We start from the raw sequence: 17,615 nt of genomic DNA on the forward strand, positions 1-17,615 counted from the left end.
GGTCCTGTGGTTTTTTGGGCTAGTTGTTCCTTCTTTCCCCTCCCCCTTCCTCCTCTACACTTGAATCGTGCCTTCTTTTGGGAGTTCCCTTTAACTGGTATCTTTCTGGGTCTCGGGGAATGTGGGGCCCTAAAAAAGACTCTGTATTGTAGTCCTTGTTGGACTTGTTGGTTGTCTTTGTTGGTTGTCTTTAGGTCTCGTTCCAGATTGGCAATGTTTTTTTCTGTACAGTGAAATTGGTTGAAGGTATGTAGCGGGTGGATATTTGTTTGTTTTCCCATGTGTCCTTTGTATTGGTTGCTCCAGAATTCCAAGTACCTGCGAGTGTAGCATTTTATTGATTATATATTAATTTATTCATTTTTCTTATTTTCCTTGTGTGGTGTATAGAGTGTGTATTATCCTAGGCACCTGAGTTTATTCTTAATGCCGATGTTCATGCAACTGAGCATTTATCAGTAGACGTGCTAAGGTATGCTCTCAATGCTATCCTCAATCAGCAGCAAAAATATAGTGCTATGGATCATTTGAAGTTAGGACTGCCCCAAAATCAATTTCTTGCCAAAGGCCCCGTGAGGTCTAACTCCGCCCCTGATGACCATCAGAAATGTGTTTCCCTGGGGCTCCCACAATCCTTAATCTAACCCTGCAGAGTTTCATAGTCAATATACAGCCTATAGTGTTTGTTGAGTACTTGTTGTGTAATAATGTTTTCTTACAGAATGTGAGGGCAGAAACATGAGTTCCCATGAAAAGCTCTGCAATGAAATGCTGCTTGAGTGGAGATATAAGCAGAGCCCTGTCACCTCATTGTAACATCCTTTCATGTCTTCTCTGTGCAGGGAAAAGTCTTGGGTATTTCAGGAGCATCTACACAAATGGGGGATATTTGCTTACACACCCTGAGGGGTAAGGGGTTGTATGAAGGAGTGATAATGGAGAAGTGGCATATGGCAACCAATCAGCTGCTCAGTATAAGTTTATATTATGCAAAATATAGATGTTGCTTCAGTGCTGATTGGTTGACATGGACCATTTCTCCTCTGGCTCACGAGACTCCCTTATCACTGCTTCATACATCTACCACTGAGTGTGGGAACTCTCATTGTATTCTTGGATTCTTATAGATATTCTGGGGGAGTAGGGTATCTAATTAATGTATCACTATTTCAGTTTATTTGCAGCTTTTTGTTACCATGGTTACTTATAATCAAAATAAACACATAGTATATATTTGAATGCATAAAGTAGATTGCATCATTGTATATTCTGCAAACTTTTCCCCTCATGTTTTATTTATGCTGGCTTCCAGTTTATGACTAGAAATGCATGTCCCCTGGTATAAATCTGCCAAGCATCTTTGAATTATGAGTTTCCTTATGTACTAAAGTGAAAATTACAACTGAGGCCAGCTTCTCCCAATATGCAAAACTAATAAAGTATTAGGAAAGAAAGGACTTGGCAGGTACTTTGAAAGGAAGTAAAGGGACTTATCTGAGTGACGTTAATTAACATTTAAAGAGTAAGCTTCTGGAATTGTTTTTGCACTTCTCTGTTCAACTTCATTATAAAATTCAAACTACTACCTGGAAAAAGCATTACATGAAGAGACTTTACAATACCAGTTCAATGTACTTTTTCGTCAGTGTAGCAGTTATGTGCATATTAACCCTGTACCTTAAGCTAATGACACAGATGACTAATGTTTCCTTGAGCAGCTTAGCAGAATAGCTGACATGCTGAAAGTGGAGGCAAGCAAGAGTAGCCCAGAGTGATCATTACGAGAGCATGAATGGTTTAGCAGACATATACTGTAGCTTGGAAACAATTGAATCAAGTTGGGACATTTGTCTTTTATTGTTCAACTTCTGAAAACTAAAACTGCCAACGGTTGTGCAATAAAGCATAGACTGAAAAAGGACCATTTTCTATTAAAATCAGATCAGTTCTAATGTACATAAACAACATACTGTAATGATAAATATAATAAAACAGACAGCAACATACAATGCAATGGGGACCTCCTGTGACATTACAAATTCATTAGGCTTAGAAAGTGTAATAACTATAGCCCATATTACTGTATATAACAAACAAAAGACTAGAACAAGCAACATGCATGCTTAAATTATACATGGTAATCAGAGTACTGTAGGATACATTTGCCAATCAGTCCTTTTGCCCATACTTGCCTACTTTTGAAAACTAGGTTCAGGGAGATTATAGTTGGTAGCAGAAGTTTACAAACCACCCCATTGAGGGGGCGTGTCTTGCTCCACCCAAAGGGCGTGTCTAGATCCATATATGGAGAGATTGTGAAAAGAGGTTGTGAACGTGGCACCTAGAAGCGTGGGTGTGTACTGCTACATCAGAGAGGAATCTTTTTAAATGACTTGTATCCAAAAGTAGATGAGCCCCAAAGCAGTTAGTAAGAGCTACTATACTTGGTAAAGTGCTGGGAAATGGTGCTGATGATTCAATGTAAATGTATCTATCTCTCATTACTTTTCCCCAAAAAAATGTAACAGTGTAATGTGGGCTAGGTGAAATGAGGAAGATTATTAGACTAATGAGGGAGACAGGGAGATTGCTGCTATTTCAGGGAGTCTCCTGCAGAATGCAGGAGGGTAGGCAACTATGCTTTTGCCTACATATTTATACTAAGTGTACTCATACATATAGTGGGTTGACATGCCACAAAGCAAATCTACAGTTGGAGCCCCTGTCAACTTTGTTCCTTAGGTCGTGGCTCACTATGGCTATCCTAATTATTCTCAGCAGCAATACAATACATAGAACAATACAGTAGGGGTTTAGCAGAGTAATCCTATTACTCACTTAATCCAATTAACAGGCTAAATGAGGAGGGCTCCATCTGTATGATACAACTCATCTGTGTCCAACAAAATTATTCCAGCAAAATATAATTTACTGAAGAGGATTATAGAAAACTTTATTTATATTTCTATGCCAGCTAAAGTTACTTATGATGGGCAAAAACCTTTGGTGTAACTGTGTTTGGCTGGATTTTTACAAATAAGTATATATTTTCTATGTTAATAGTTAGACATGGCTGTGTTTGCAGAACATTAACAGTTTGCAGAATCAGAAGGATATGAACATAGAAACATAGAATTTGACAGCAGATAAGAACCATTTCGGACCATCTAGTCTGCCAGTGTTACATTAAACTATATTTGGTCCTTTGTTAGGTCCTCTGTTAGGATATCTTAATGTCGATCCCATCCATGTTTAAATTGTTCTACCGTCTTGGCCTCTACCACACCTCTGATGGGAGGCTATTCTACTTGTCCACTATCCTTTCTGTGAAGTCATTTTTCTCAGCTTTCCCCTGAACCTACCTGCCTTCAGTGTCAGTGCATTCTCTTCATTTAAGGAATGTTTCCCTCATGGACATTGTTAAGACCCTCATTATATTAGAAAGCTTCTATCATGTCCCCCCTTTTCCCTTCTCTTCTCTTCTCTATACTATACATATTGATATTTTATTAGTCTTTCTGGGTAAGTTTTGAGATAGGCCATGTACCATTTAAGTTACTTTGTACAGTCTCTAATGTATTTATATCCTTCTCAAGATATGGCCTCCAGAACTGGACACAGTACTCTAGTTGAGGTTGTGTCAATGACCTATACAGTGGCATTACTATTCTGCTGCTCATTCCTCTCCCTATGCAACCAAGCATCCTCCCTCATTTGGAAGTAGTTGGGAATAGCAAGGGCATTCCTCCTGTGGCACAAATTAGATAACAAGGATGCTCCTCATTTTCCAAAACAGTATAGATAATATATCTATCTTTTACTTTTAAAGTAAAAATGTTGATACTTGTTTCCTAGCACGGCACCCATCGCATACCATACTTAGTGGTGTGCGATGCGATATTCATGTTAAATTAACAGGAGTGCTTGTACAATGAAATATCGCACATCATTGCATGCCAGCAAATGGGGGTGCATTTAACAGTGAAAGCACCCATCAGGTGCCAGATCCATATAGGTGTTATAATTATATTCATTGCTGGAAGATAGATATTGGAGGCCCCTGGAAGCTGACACACGGTCCGGTGAATCAGCGGCGAAGGAGTGCAGCATGATCATGTAGAGATGTAGAAGGCGCAAAATCTCCTGCTCACGCCGCAACAAAGTGACCTCACTTTACAGCCAGAGGTCACTTTACAGCCGGTGTAATGAGGTGGGTACGTGCATATGGAGAAAAAAAAGCAGAGCCCTCAGTCGGCACCGCTGTTTAGGACGGCCACAGCGCACCCTTCACTGACTCTATTGGCCTTCTCGGGCAGATGACTGTAGTCTGCTGATTGCTAGGCTTCTCCTGTAGTCGCCACATTCGAAGGAGCAAGTTAAGCCCGATCCGACCCTGATGCAACCAAGTCTAGAGATAGAACCTAGAGAAGATCTAACTACCGGGTGCTAACTGGATGAAACACCCTGACTAATGGCAACAGGCCAAGGATGGGTAGTGTGACCCAGTCACAGACACTGGATATTACTGGAATGGGGTGCCACCAAACAAAAAAACATGCCAACGCAAATACTGGATACACATAAACTGACAGTACCCCAAAACAGGTGTGAACCAACAACCGTGGGCCTCTCCATAACTGGGAGAGCTGGACTAGGACAAAAAACAGAACCAAGGATAATGAACACCATAACAAAAAAAGAATATAACAGAACCAGGCTCCACTGGAGCTTACGTGATCAGACTGCGAACTCTGGCAGCACGGGATGGAATAGCGCAAACGACTGGTAGGACTGGGCGACAACAACCAGGACAGGACCGGAGAGAGACTGGACCAGGACAGGACTGAATCAAGACTGGACCAGGACAGGACCGGATCAAAACTGGACAGGATCAGGACAGTAACAGGACGTGACCCAGACAGGACCAAGACCTGACAGGACCAGGATGGACCAAGACATGATCTCGACTGCAGTGTGCTCAAGACACAATGTCTGCAACAATATCACCGGTGGGGCTGAGCATGGCAGAATCCCTTAAGAGGGATAGTCCAGCCAATCAGTCACTGCCTTGGGACCCAGCCCACCTAGCGCCGCTGACAGCCAGAGGTTATTGCAGCATTGACTTCCTGCCACCAAGAGAGAACCACAATCACGGCAAAGGTCAGACGAGCTACCGCAAATCACTACCCGTTGTTGGCGAACCCTGATCTAGACACTGTAGATCTATCAACCTGAACAATTCCATTTGATTAAATTCATGATTTATTTAACATAAAAAAATTTTTTAAAAATAAAACATCATCAGTCCAGAGTAAGAAAAAGCCTAACAAGAAGACATTTGACCGCATGAGAATGTATCAAATTACATAAACTTTTTTTGGGGGGGAAATGTTCCATTCTATACATACTGTAGTTTTTTCTGGCCTTCAAAACCAAAAGACAAAGTTCTCAAGGTATAATCCTTCAGCTATGTAAAGATGAACTGAGATTTGTCTTAATAGTAGTTAATAGTAGTTCTATAACATCCATGTCTACTTGTCCACATTTCTTTACATAATGGCAATATAATGAATTATTAGGACTTATAGCATAGTAAAATAAATATAATTATTGTATATTCATACAGATTTATACTGTATTACAGTACAAATTGGGATTGTTTACACTAGAGAAGAGACGATTAAGGGGGGACATGCTTAACATGTACAAATATATCAAGGGACAATATAAAGAATGCAGCGCACTTTTTACTACAAGGAAGGACTCTTGGACACGAGGGCATGAGTTTAGATTTAGAAGAGAAAAGATTTTGTTCCCTTAGAAGGAAAAATCTTTTCATGGTCAAGGCAACTAAACTATGGAACTCTCTTCCTGGTGAGGTGGTGTCGGCAGACACCATAAATACGTTTAAAATAAAGTTGGACAAACAATTATTGATTAAAAAAATCCAGTGGTACAATTAAGAAAAACAATCTTTAAATTTTAAAATAAAATATGAACATTCACTACATAAAAAAATGTTTAAGCTAAGGTTGAACTTTTTTTATTTTTTATTTTTTTTATTTACAGTTTCTTATATAGCGCAGCAGATTCCATTGCACTTTACAATAGGAGACAGTGATCAAACAAACTGAAACTAGACGGACACAAGTCTTTTTTCAGCCTTACCTACTATGTAACTAGGTAACATGAAAGACTGAATGAACTTGCAACATATAGAGCCACATGTATCAAGCTTCAAAAAATGATAAAGTGGACAATAATAAACAACCAGCCAACTAGCTCCTAACTGCCATGTTACAGGCTGGGTTTGAAAAATGAGAGGTAGGGTCTGATTGGCTGGTTGTTTATCACTCTCCACTGTATCACTTTTTGAAGCTTGATACATCTGGCCCATAATCTCTTACCATTCTCAACAATACAACAACTATGCAGATATATATGTATACTACCAGAGAATTACCTATGCAAATAATGTGACACAGGCTTAAGTAAATATTTCAACACATGTAAGGCACTATTACGAATGTGTGCTTGGTTTTACACTCCTAGCTCTAACTTATTTTGAGTGTTCTTCTAAAACCAGGGAGGCTAAGTTAATGATCGCAAAACAGGTGCATAAATATATATCAGTAACAGCAGCATATTGAAAAATGCAGAGATTCGCACAACAATTCTTCCAAATTAAAAGCAGTGGGGAACAATGTAAAATGCCCCCCCCCCACCCCCCCAATCATAATTCAAAGTTATCAAGCAGAGGTTCAATACTTGTAGCAGTGAGACACAGTAAACACTTCTCTAGCAATGAATAAAGCTACTTACAGAAAATTGTCTTCTCCGGGTACCACACAGTAATGCCTGCTATTCTGTACACTGCAGTTGATATCAATGTTCATCTGCAAAGATGTTTGTCTTTTCTAACTCCAAGCTGTTTTCTCTTATATTCCGCAGATAAAGTCTGACTCATTTATGTCATCTCTGGAGTTCTGCTGCCCTTCTCACAGAGATAAGGATCCTTCTCACATTCCCGCTGCTGCCCAGATTTCTGGATGCAGAGTTCAATAGACATGGACTTTCAAGTGTTAGTAAGGTAAGGCTTAGGGAGGTTCAAATGTAATAACATGTAATACAATGCAGAACAATGAAACTGCAGTCACAAATACACACAAATACTAAAAAGCCCAACAAATGATATCCAGGTACAATATTTTAAGAAGATCGGGCATGATTAACTCAACTATCAAAAGCTGTCCAATAGGTCAGTGCTGAAAATGAGTTTGTAAACACACAAAAGTTCTTAATGGTGTCCTGTTATTTTTGTTCGGGGACAGGTAGGCACTGGGCAGTACAGAGTCTAGCTGGGCCCAGGTACTTTTCAGGGAGCGTGGCCTAATTGTGAGAGGCATGGGCAGCTACAATCTGTCAGATGGCAACAAGAATCTGGTAATTTATGCACCCAAATTCTGGAAAGCAGACTATAGTCATTAAGATAAATTATTAAAGCTGTTTGATCTATAAAATTTGTCAGAATTGTTTTTTTATCTATTATCCAGTGTTTGAGAGTGAATGGTTGATGGTCAATTGCTCCCATACATTGACAAATTTTTTTTCGAATGATACAGATTTCTAATAGATTTACATATGCTATTAGTAATGCAATGGGTAGCTCTCCGATAGCAGCTGCCTCTTTGTGATGGCTGCTGGTCCCTGAAATTCCGGGTATGTGACTGCTACATGTGCAGAGTGACGCGGCAGCCACTGCAGAGGCTGGAAGGGATATTATTGAGTCCCTCTACAGCACTGATTTGGAGGGAAGCCCATAGGTTTCTATAGAGTAATGCAGGGACGTGAGGTGGGGTAAAAGGCTCAAGATTCCCTGGCAAGAGCCAGATAACACAATATATGAGCCATCGGGTACATGCCGGCATTATACATATGTGCAGCAGTATACACTGCTGGAGATTCACCGAGTTTTAATAAGAGATGTGCAGAAAAGGTAGCCAGGTGAGGCACTGCCTCACCTGCCATAGTCTTTTTACTCCAGAGCATTGAATATAAAAATGATTAGAATAATAAAAATAAGAAATTTTTAAAATATTCTTTGTATTTTTGACATACTTTATAAATTCAAAACTCTGGCATATACCCTAGTATCACAGGAAAGGCTGTGCCTCACCTGCCTCACCCCACCGCACTCCACTGGGGTAATGTCATCTTTTGCTGTCATTAACCTCCACATGGAAGACCCGGCAGCCAAGTCACAGTACATATGGTAAATTGCGGTAATAACCCAAAAACAGGGTTTTAAATTGCATTTTCCCTATAGAACATCCCACCCTCTGTTTGTGTCCAGCTTTAAGCTGTGCTAGTACCCATCAGCTACCTAGGCTCCTATTATTCTCTGTTCAGCTCTGTAATATGGTGGTGAGACATAAATAAATGATCATATAATGTCTGTTTCAGGATTTATTTGAAGCAATATATAAAAATTAATTATGTTTCCACCATATAACATTTAATGTTACTGTTTGAAGCCTAACGCTTGCTTTCCCCGATGCTGAGAAACATTGTGATATATTGCAATTGAACGACAATAATAATAGAGTTACTCCATTCATTTTGTATTGACGACTACTTACTTTCTAACCTTCAGCTGTCATAGGTTTGACATATTTCCTCTTGTCATGGCTTTACCTATAGGTCTCAAAAGAACCACCACTGTCTGTTTATTACTATGAATTTGATTGCTCAGTGCTGCACTTGGAAGCTGTACACTTATTAATATTGATATAAAAACTATTTTAATAGGCAACAAATAATATACTCAAATGGTTATTTCCTTTATCTTTTTTTTTTATTACACTTTCATTTCCTCAGGGTTTTTTTTTTTTTTTGACTATGCATCGTTTATATGTTTTAGTCTTTTGAGGTATTTTCAATTGATATCAGTCCTGGCAGGATATTGATCAAAGCTTCTATAATGATAAAGTACTAACCAATCCGCTTGCCGGTGTCATAATACAGACTGTGTTTGAAAAATAACAGTGAAACTGGTTGGTACTTTCTCTCCACTTCATCTCTCTTCAGGATTTGATAAATCCACCCTGTTATCTTTACAACATTCTATTCTACTAATAATCAACATATAAGGATATTATTGTTATTTTTTTTTTTTTTTTGGTTTTCAAATAGGTCAAAGGCTCTGCTCTCAAATGTTTTTTTTTTGTATTAATTTACTTGTTTATATATCATATATATTTGAATGCATTGAATTGTATTGTATTGGACATTTCCTTTTTACATGCAAATATATTTTTTGTACAGATATCCTACTGCAAAATAGAAATTAATGCTTTATATACATTTTCTAGTAACCTTTAATAGGATAAATACAATATACTTTATGAAACATAAATGACTTTGAATCAGAATTTGTATATACAATGGCCCTTATTCTAGTTCACTCTTTCTGACAAAATCCTTCTTAGATGGACAAAACCATGTGCATTGCAGGTGGGGCAGATGTAACATGTGCAGAGAGAATTAGATTTGGGTGAGTTATTTTGTTTCTGTGCAGGGTAAATACTGGCTGCCTTATTTTTACACTGCAATATAGATCTCACTTTGAAGTAAAACCCCACCCAAATCTAATTTTCTCTGCATAAGTAACATCTGCCCCACCTGCAGTGCACATGGTTTTGTCCATCTTAAGGTGCCCATACACGTACCAATTACCCGGTACTTTTTGTGCTAAAATAGCATCATTGTGCATGCGTTGTGCATGGGATGCGATGCTATTTTAGCACAAAAAGTACCAGGTAATTGGTACGTGTATGGGCACCTTAAGAAGGATTTTGTCAGAAAGAGTGAACTGGAATAAGGCCCGATGTTTTTAAGTTGCAACATATTTTATTTTGGCATGGTAAATTGATGAATTTACTTATCTGCCTCACCACCTTTCTAACATATATATATATATATATATATATATATATATATATATATATATATATATATATATATATATATATATATATATATATATATATATATATATATAAAAGGGGGCTGTGAAGGGGTGCCTGGCCAGTTTCAGTGGAGGGGCAACACACAGGACCTAATTCAGGCTTGATTGCAGGGCAAATTTGCAGATGGGGGGCAGATGTTACATCTTGGTGGGGCAGATGTAACATTTGCAGAGAGAGTGAGATTTGGATGAGGCATGTTCAAACTGAAATCTAAATTGCAGTGTAAAAATAAAGCAGCCAGTATTTACTCTGCACAGAAACAAAACATCCTGACACTGCCCGTGGTAAGCCTATATGGTGGCCGCACTGTGCCCAATGACCTAACACATTGCCATGCACCTTTCAAATATTTTTGGGGAGGTGAGACACCCCCATTATGACACATATAAATATTATACAAATAATATTTAGCTGCACTCAAAAATATTTCTAACTTTTAATAATCACACATCTCCTTAATAGCGAGGGCAAACATAAAGCAGAGGTCTCCAAAAACCTATTCTTATTGACAATTACCAGGTGCTTGTAAAATTGCTGTTTACTTTTTTTATTTAGGAACAAGGGCATTGTACTTGCATTTCCTGTATGCTAAACAATTCTTACTCTTTCAGGAAAACCAGGTGACGTTGAAAGTACGCTGAACCAACAAAGACATCACCATCTGCTTTCATTCATTACAGCTTACGTTAAGAACAAATCAAGGACACTAGAGTATAATGGATATTCAGTTGCTGGCGTTGTGACTGCGCAGACTCGGTGTACAGCTGCAATAATCACTACAGCAACTGTGTTTTCCTGGTAACCTTTGTTAGAAGACACAGACTGTGGTGGATTTTGAGAATGGTTAAATGATGACTTACACTATGGGGTTCATTTACTTGGGAGTTATTTTAAAAATGGGATGTTGCTATGGGCAACTAATCAAATTTAGTATCTTCTAGAAGGTGCTAAATAAATAAGAAATATAATCTGATTGGTTGCCTATAGCATAAGCCCATCTTCAATATAACTTTCATCTTAGCAAATAAATATGTCTAGAGTTTCTGTCTATAACCTAAATAAATTGTATCAATTTTCAAAGTGGTTTGGATGAAGTATGTGGTCGATTTATGAGAGAACCACATACATTTGATCATAACATTTGCTTGTTCTGATTTTAAGTCAGACTAGCATGTTTATCAGAAAGTCATGCTTGTACTGAACGCATGTGGTGGCAGTGGAACTTCTAAGATGCCACCTCCACACTTTCACTTGAGGGGCTGTAGATTGGGTATTGGTAGCAATGTGGGGTACGGGAGGGGGTTATAGGGTGATATTTTGCCTAGGGGGCCTACAAGCCTTACAACGGCTTTGGGAGTAATGTGAATTTGGCCCTGACGCACAATATTAACTAGCGCAGTATCTTTGGTGGAAGGGGTTAACCCTGGTTAGTTAGTTAGTTAGTTGTGTAGACACTAACACACCGGATAACTGCAGCTGTTTCATCTTATTATTGCCACACATTAAATCAGCACCTAATTTAGAATTGAGAATATGAATGCAGATAATGGGGGAGATGCACTTATGCTTATCGCTGCGTTATGTCGCCTTTTCCGGCTCTGTTGTATGTATCACGTATGCACTAATAAAAATTTCCCAAAGTGCGGATCCTTCACTTCAGCATTCTAGTGAAGGAGTGTTGGGTTAGGGAGGGGGCAGTAGATTGAAGCATTGCAGCAGTTGGAGTATGCACTCTCTTCATTACATTAACTTACTGACTGTATGCTGTAATAGTACATTGGGTACTTACTGTTAATTAATGAATACACTCTTTTGAGAAACAATAAAGCACAAAGTGGGGTAAATTTACTAAAATGGGAGTTCTATTGAAGATGAGATGTTACCAGCATTGGCTCCGTCCGGCCTCAATGTAGGATAGGGGCTGCTGTTGGCCACAATAACACCCCCCTCCACTGCTGCCACTGATCCCCCACACCGCCGGTCACCACTGCAGTCCCGGGATTGGTACATGCGCAGTATAATCCTCGGTACTGTGCATGCACATGCCCCTAGCTTTGGCAGCAGCCCATAGAAGCTAAATTACGGTCCCAGCACCTATACACTGCAAATATGCAGCATCTGCCTCTGATCTGCACATGCGCATACCCCAGATACATACCCGCCAAAAATACATTCTGGGCAGGCACAGCACCATTTCTTTATGGACTCTACCTTTTTTGGTGCTGCAACTGCCCATTGCAAGTATAGGAAAGGGAGCGTGACCACACCCCACATTACCCATGGCCATGCCCCCTTTCCGAATTTGTACCGGGTTTTGTTCTTCAGGTGTTGGAGGGTATGCAGATACTATGGGCTGCAGTTAAGCCAGTGCCGTGTCACAGATTGTATTTGACTTCACTTAGACAGAGCAAAATGACGGATTTTACCTGGAGGGTGGCAGCAGTTATGCAGCCCATAGGTAAAACCGCCACTGTTACTAACTAAAATTTAGATGATGCATTAAAATGAACCGGTTGACTTTTTGAAAGTAGTATTGCTAGCTTTCGCTTGTCTTAGGCATTGTCTCAAAAATCTGAAGAATAGCAGAATGGATTGTTTTAATTAAAAAGAACACACATTCATAATTGATGGCCTTGATTCATGCATAATTTATGGAACTACTATAAAACACATGTACGGCATTATGTGAAGTGTTAAACATAACACGTAAGAGACAATTGCTGCTGGAAAATACAGTTCAATACAGATTCACTGGAACAATACTTTTCTGTGTATTAAACATTTTTGTTACAGCAGTGACGTGCGGTCAGATTAAGTAAGGGATGCAGAGCCTCACCTTTCATATACCAGTGTTCTCCAGGGTTTGACCATTAAAATGATTAGAAGGAAAATATTTAGAGCTTATATATTTCATGTTTATGGTATTCTAATCATTTATATAGTTAAAACTCACCAAATGAGCAGGGCTCCACCTCCCCCCCCCCCCCCCCCCTCTTAGCTGGCGGCCCTGAGCATTGTGTCTTTGAAACGCACACACAGCAACAGGGGGGCAGAGGCTCACGAGTGGCAGCCAGGGCGAGGACAGACAAGACAATAAACCCCCCTCCCAGCGCCGCCCTCTAGCTCGGTAAGCCGTGGGACTGGGGCCACCTTCCTCTGTAGCACCCTCACCTCTGGCACCTCTGCCTGCTGTCCCAGCCTCTCTGGCCATTCTGGAAGCATGCCCGTCACAGGGTGGTATAGTGGGCACTTTACAGTAATGATGACCCCCCCTACAGACACACACCCACCTCCATAGCAATGCTCAGCCCCTGGCCACCTATAGAAGACAAGTAATTATCATTCCCCTCTTCCACCTTGCAACAGCGCTGGGGAGGCAGTGAGGTCCTTGCAGCGGCACTGTCCAGCCGCCGCAGGGACCCCCTGGCCACCTCGTGCTGCCTGCCACCCACTCCGCCGACTGGAGTGTGGGGGCCCCTGATGTGAGAGGGCCCCGGGGCGACCGCCTCTGTTGCCCCATGGTGAATCTGGCACTGCTCTGCTTTATTAATACTTGGACAGACAGTACAGGGCTTCATTTCGAGCAGTCTCAGGTTATGTCAGCTGAGGGAGAGAGCAATACGCGGGATGGGGTGCAATTCAGCCAGAATTGTGTCATGAGCCACCCAGACCACTCACATTACTCGCTAAGTGGGTGGCCTGGCAGGGGGGGGGGTGTCACTTCAAAATTGTGAGACTTGTCTGTTCTTCAAGAGGGCCACCCAATTTTTGGGAACCTCCAGGTCATTCCAGGAGGGTAGGCAGGTATGAAGTAAAGTCAGTACTCTCAAACAGTGTGTCCGTATTTAGATATCAGCATATCATGTATTTTTCTTAAAGTTCCTTATACCTGGAGAGGTGAAACAAGGGAAAAAACATAAATTGAGGACAGTAAGGGCACATACATGTAAGGTATATAACACACTGGACTGTAGCTCCCATAGTTGCAACCTAATGAAGTTTGTATGCATGATAACACCAGCTGAACTACTGTACAGTATGTAATGCACTGATGGACTGTCTGATACACTTCATAGCAACATACTGTAGTAACATAGTAATTAAGGCTGACAAAAGATGTTAGTCCATTAAGTTCAATCTATCTAACTTGTAACTACTGACTTGAGTAAGTCATATCTCTAGGGTTCCCTTCGTGGCCAAAAATGCATTCAGTTTTGATTTAAATTCATTAACAGTAGTTGCTGTAATCCCCCCCACCGGCAATGAGTTCGAGAATTTTACTGCTCTACTTCATGCATCATTCTATCTGTTAAAGGGGGCCACACATCTGTAGCCAAATGCTTTCCTGAAAATAAAAACCAGCCAATAAATAATACAGTACTTGTACAGTACATCCCTCATGTAACACTGCCCCTAAATTCTCCCATAAACCTTCTACATCTACATCTACTCATTTACTCCAAAATATTCCCTTATGCACTCAGATCCAGCACGTAATTGTAATCTCACATTCCAGATGTACAATAATTAGCAAGCAATAACCAGTACCGACAGTAAAAATAGACATTAAATAACAATTACTCCACAATAGCACAGTTAACTTGCCTGTCAGGCTACAGGATGCTGATGTGTATACTTCTGTTAGGTATGAATCTGGACTCATTGTTGTCAAGTAATGCGGAAACAGCATCCTCAGATTACCTCTCCTTTCAAAGACATATTCATTTGTGGCCATGTTTTTTAAAAATTGAATACCAAATGAAATGGGTGTATTAACCTGGAAGAAACCCAGGGCTGCAGACAGAAGCAGTGATAAGTTCAAGGGTCAGACCACCCCTAAGCACAATATTATTGGCCGCCCCCCTTCCCCCACACCCATCTTCAAATTGTCATTATAAGCAGTTGCAGCTTCTACCTCTTTCGGGGAGGGGGGTTGCCTCTGGTCGCAGACACCCCTTCCCCCTGTCACTGCGGCCGTTGCCTCTTCCCGTCCCTGGTGCTTGTCCCATGATGACAGGCGCTGGGACTGGCACATGCGCAGTACAAACATATGTACTGCACATATGGCCAGCTTCTATGGGCTGCTTCGGCAGCAGCCCATAGAAGTAATCATGGTCCCGGCGCCTGTACAATATAAGTTACAGGCACCGGGACCAGCGCGTGAGCAGTACCGATATAGGTATTGTGCATGCGCTTTTGCTGTTTTTGCCTGGCAGCCTGCAACAGGAGTCCCGGAGGGAGGTAACAATAGGAAGTCACTGCCAGTCACAGTGAAGCCAGTGTAGTCTCACAGACTGCATCTAGCTTCACTATAGTGGCGGATTTTACCTGGGGGGGCTGCAGCCTTGCAGCCCATAGGTAAAAAACACCACTGATTATAAGGTTATTAGTCCTGTTATTTTTTTTTGGGGGGGTGGCATAATGCTATGGGGGTGTGGCCTATTTCAACAAGGTCATGCCCCATTTTCACCGCTGTGGGGGCATGGCTAGTGGCTCTCTAAACTGCTGGCTATGTCCCCAGCCCTTCAGGCTGCAGAATAGGTGCAAGGAATGGTGGACGCAGGGTGGCGTAGAATGTCGGGTGACAGAGGGGAGACACAGCGTGGTATAGGATGTGGGTGGTGGAGGATTCAGGTAGGGGGGGAGAAGCAGGGTTGCGGAGGAAGCAGGGTGGGAGGTGGTATGCAGGGTGGCATTATATATATATATATATTTAAAAAAAACATATATATATATATATAAAGTAGAAGAAGAAAAGGGCGGCACTCACGGGTTTAAAGTGAAACAAAACTTTAGTGCAAATGGTGTCACAAAAACCGACGTTTTGAGGCTGCTGGGCCTCTTTTTCAAGGTGTGAAAAAAAAAAAAAGAAAAAAAAGAGGCCCAGCAGCCTTAAAACGTCGTTTTTTGTGACACCATATGCACTAAAGTTTTGTTTCACTTTAAACCCGTGAGTGCCGCCCTTTTCTTCTTCTACTTTGTACAACCACGGCTGGGAAGGCAACACGGTACTGGGAGCCGACAACCAGAGTGCTGACCGATCTTTGATATATATATAGATATATATATATATAGATATATATATATCTATATATATCACCAATATCCTGTGCGCAAGTCCTTAGTCTCTATTGAGGAACCAGAAGTCCCAGAAGTAACTTCCAAATGCACTTTAGGTTTCTTGCTTTCAATCGGCAGCTCCTGCAATACCTGGATCCACAGGTCACAATATTTCTAGAAAAAGACAGAGGCGGAGCGCGCTTCATAGTGCAAGTACTGTTTTTTTTTTTAAAGAAACATAGGTTACATATCAACCGACGCAGTCGGGCTTTGCATATGAAAATTCTTAACATAGTCTTTACTAGACATAAGAGTAGAATATTTGTTAAGTATAGGTGCACTAACCTGTAAATAATATAGACATATTCAAATTTTAATCGCAACTGTGAAGGAAAGGGGTCTAGAACGAATTGCCAGACCAGTCAGGATAAGTAGCAAAGGGGGAAGGTGGATAAGAAGGTTTGATAACAGGGGGTCTGGGGGTGAAGGATGGGGGGATGGGGGTTGCCTGGGGGGGCGTTTATGAGTTGGTAGTTTAGTTGTTATTATATGGTTAAGTCCTAGTGTAATTTAGGTAGGAAAGGGTGGCTTTGAATAAGAGCCAGTGGGCCCATATTGTCTGGAATGTTTTATAGTTAGAAGAGCCGGACAGGGTTATGTCGAGGCGGTTAAACCATTCCACTATGGTTGGAGGGGAGGTAGACCTCCAATGAATCGGAATGACAGCCTTGGTTGCGCTATTTAGGTGTTTGAATAAAGACTTTTTATATGCTGGGATGGGGCCATCAATTTTGTTCAGCAGCCAGAATGTGGGCTCGGGGCTAATGTCTGGTCCCATAATTTCTTTAGTTATAGAGATCACCGAATTCCAAAATGGCCTTATGGCGGAAAATTACCACCATATATGTAGCGGAGAGCCTGGGGCTGCGTTGCACCTCCAACATGTCGCCGCGACTCCCGGGAACATTTTCGCTAGTACTGTGGGGCATCTGTACCACCTGGATAAAATTTTGTATTGGGTCTCTAACACTGAGTAGCTGGGTGAGCAAGATAGCGTGACCTGAAAGATTTTACTCCATTCTTTTGGTTCTAGACAAATACCTAGGTCCTTCTCCCAAGCAGAGGTAAACCATGGCAATGTGGCGAAGGTGTCTTTTATTAGAAGTTTGTGCCCTGTTGATAAGAAGTGCTGGGGGGGGGGGATACAGCCAGACATAAAGCCTCGAATGGGGTGTATGGTCTGTGTGCCGCTGTCTTGTATGGTTGTCTGGAGAGTAAGTGTTTAATAGGTATGTACCTCCAGATCTCTGATGGGGGCAAGTTCTAAGTCTCGCGTATCTCCGGGAAAGGTGTCGTCTCAGAATGAGACACCAGCCGGCCAATGCGTAGCTCCCCCGCCTGGGACCAATGGCAGTATGCCAAAGGATTCATTCCTGGAGGGAAATCAGGATTGTTCAGTAGCGGGGTCAGTGGGGAGATCAGAGAAGAGACACAAGGTCTCCTCCAGAGCAGTCTCCACATCGATAG

This window comes from Crinia signifera, chromosome 6 (genome assembly GCF_055691185.1).
Source record: "Crinia signifera chromosome 6, ASM5569118v1, whole genome shotgun sequence".
NCBI classification, from domain to species: Eukaryota; Metazoa; Chordata; class Amphibia; order Anura; family Myobatrachidae; genus Crinia; species Crinia signifera.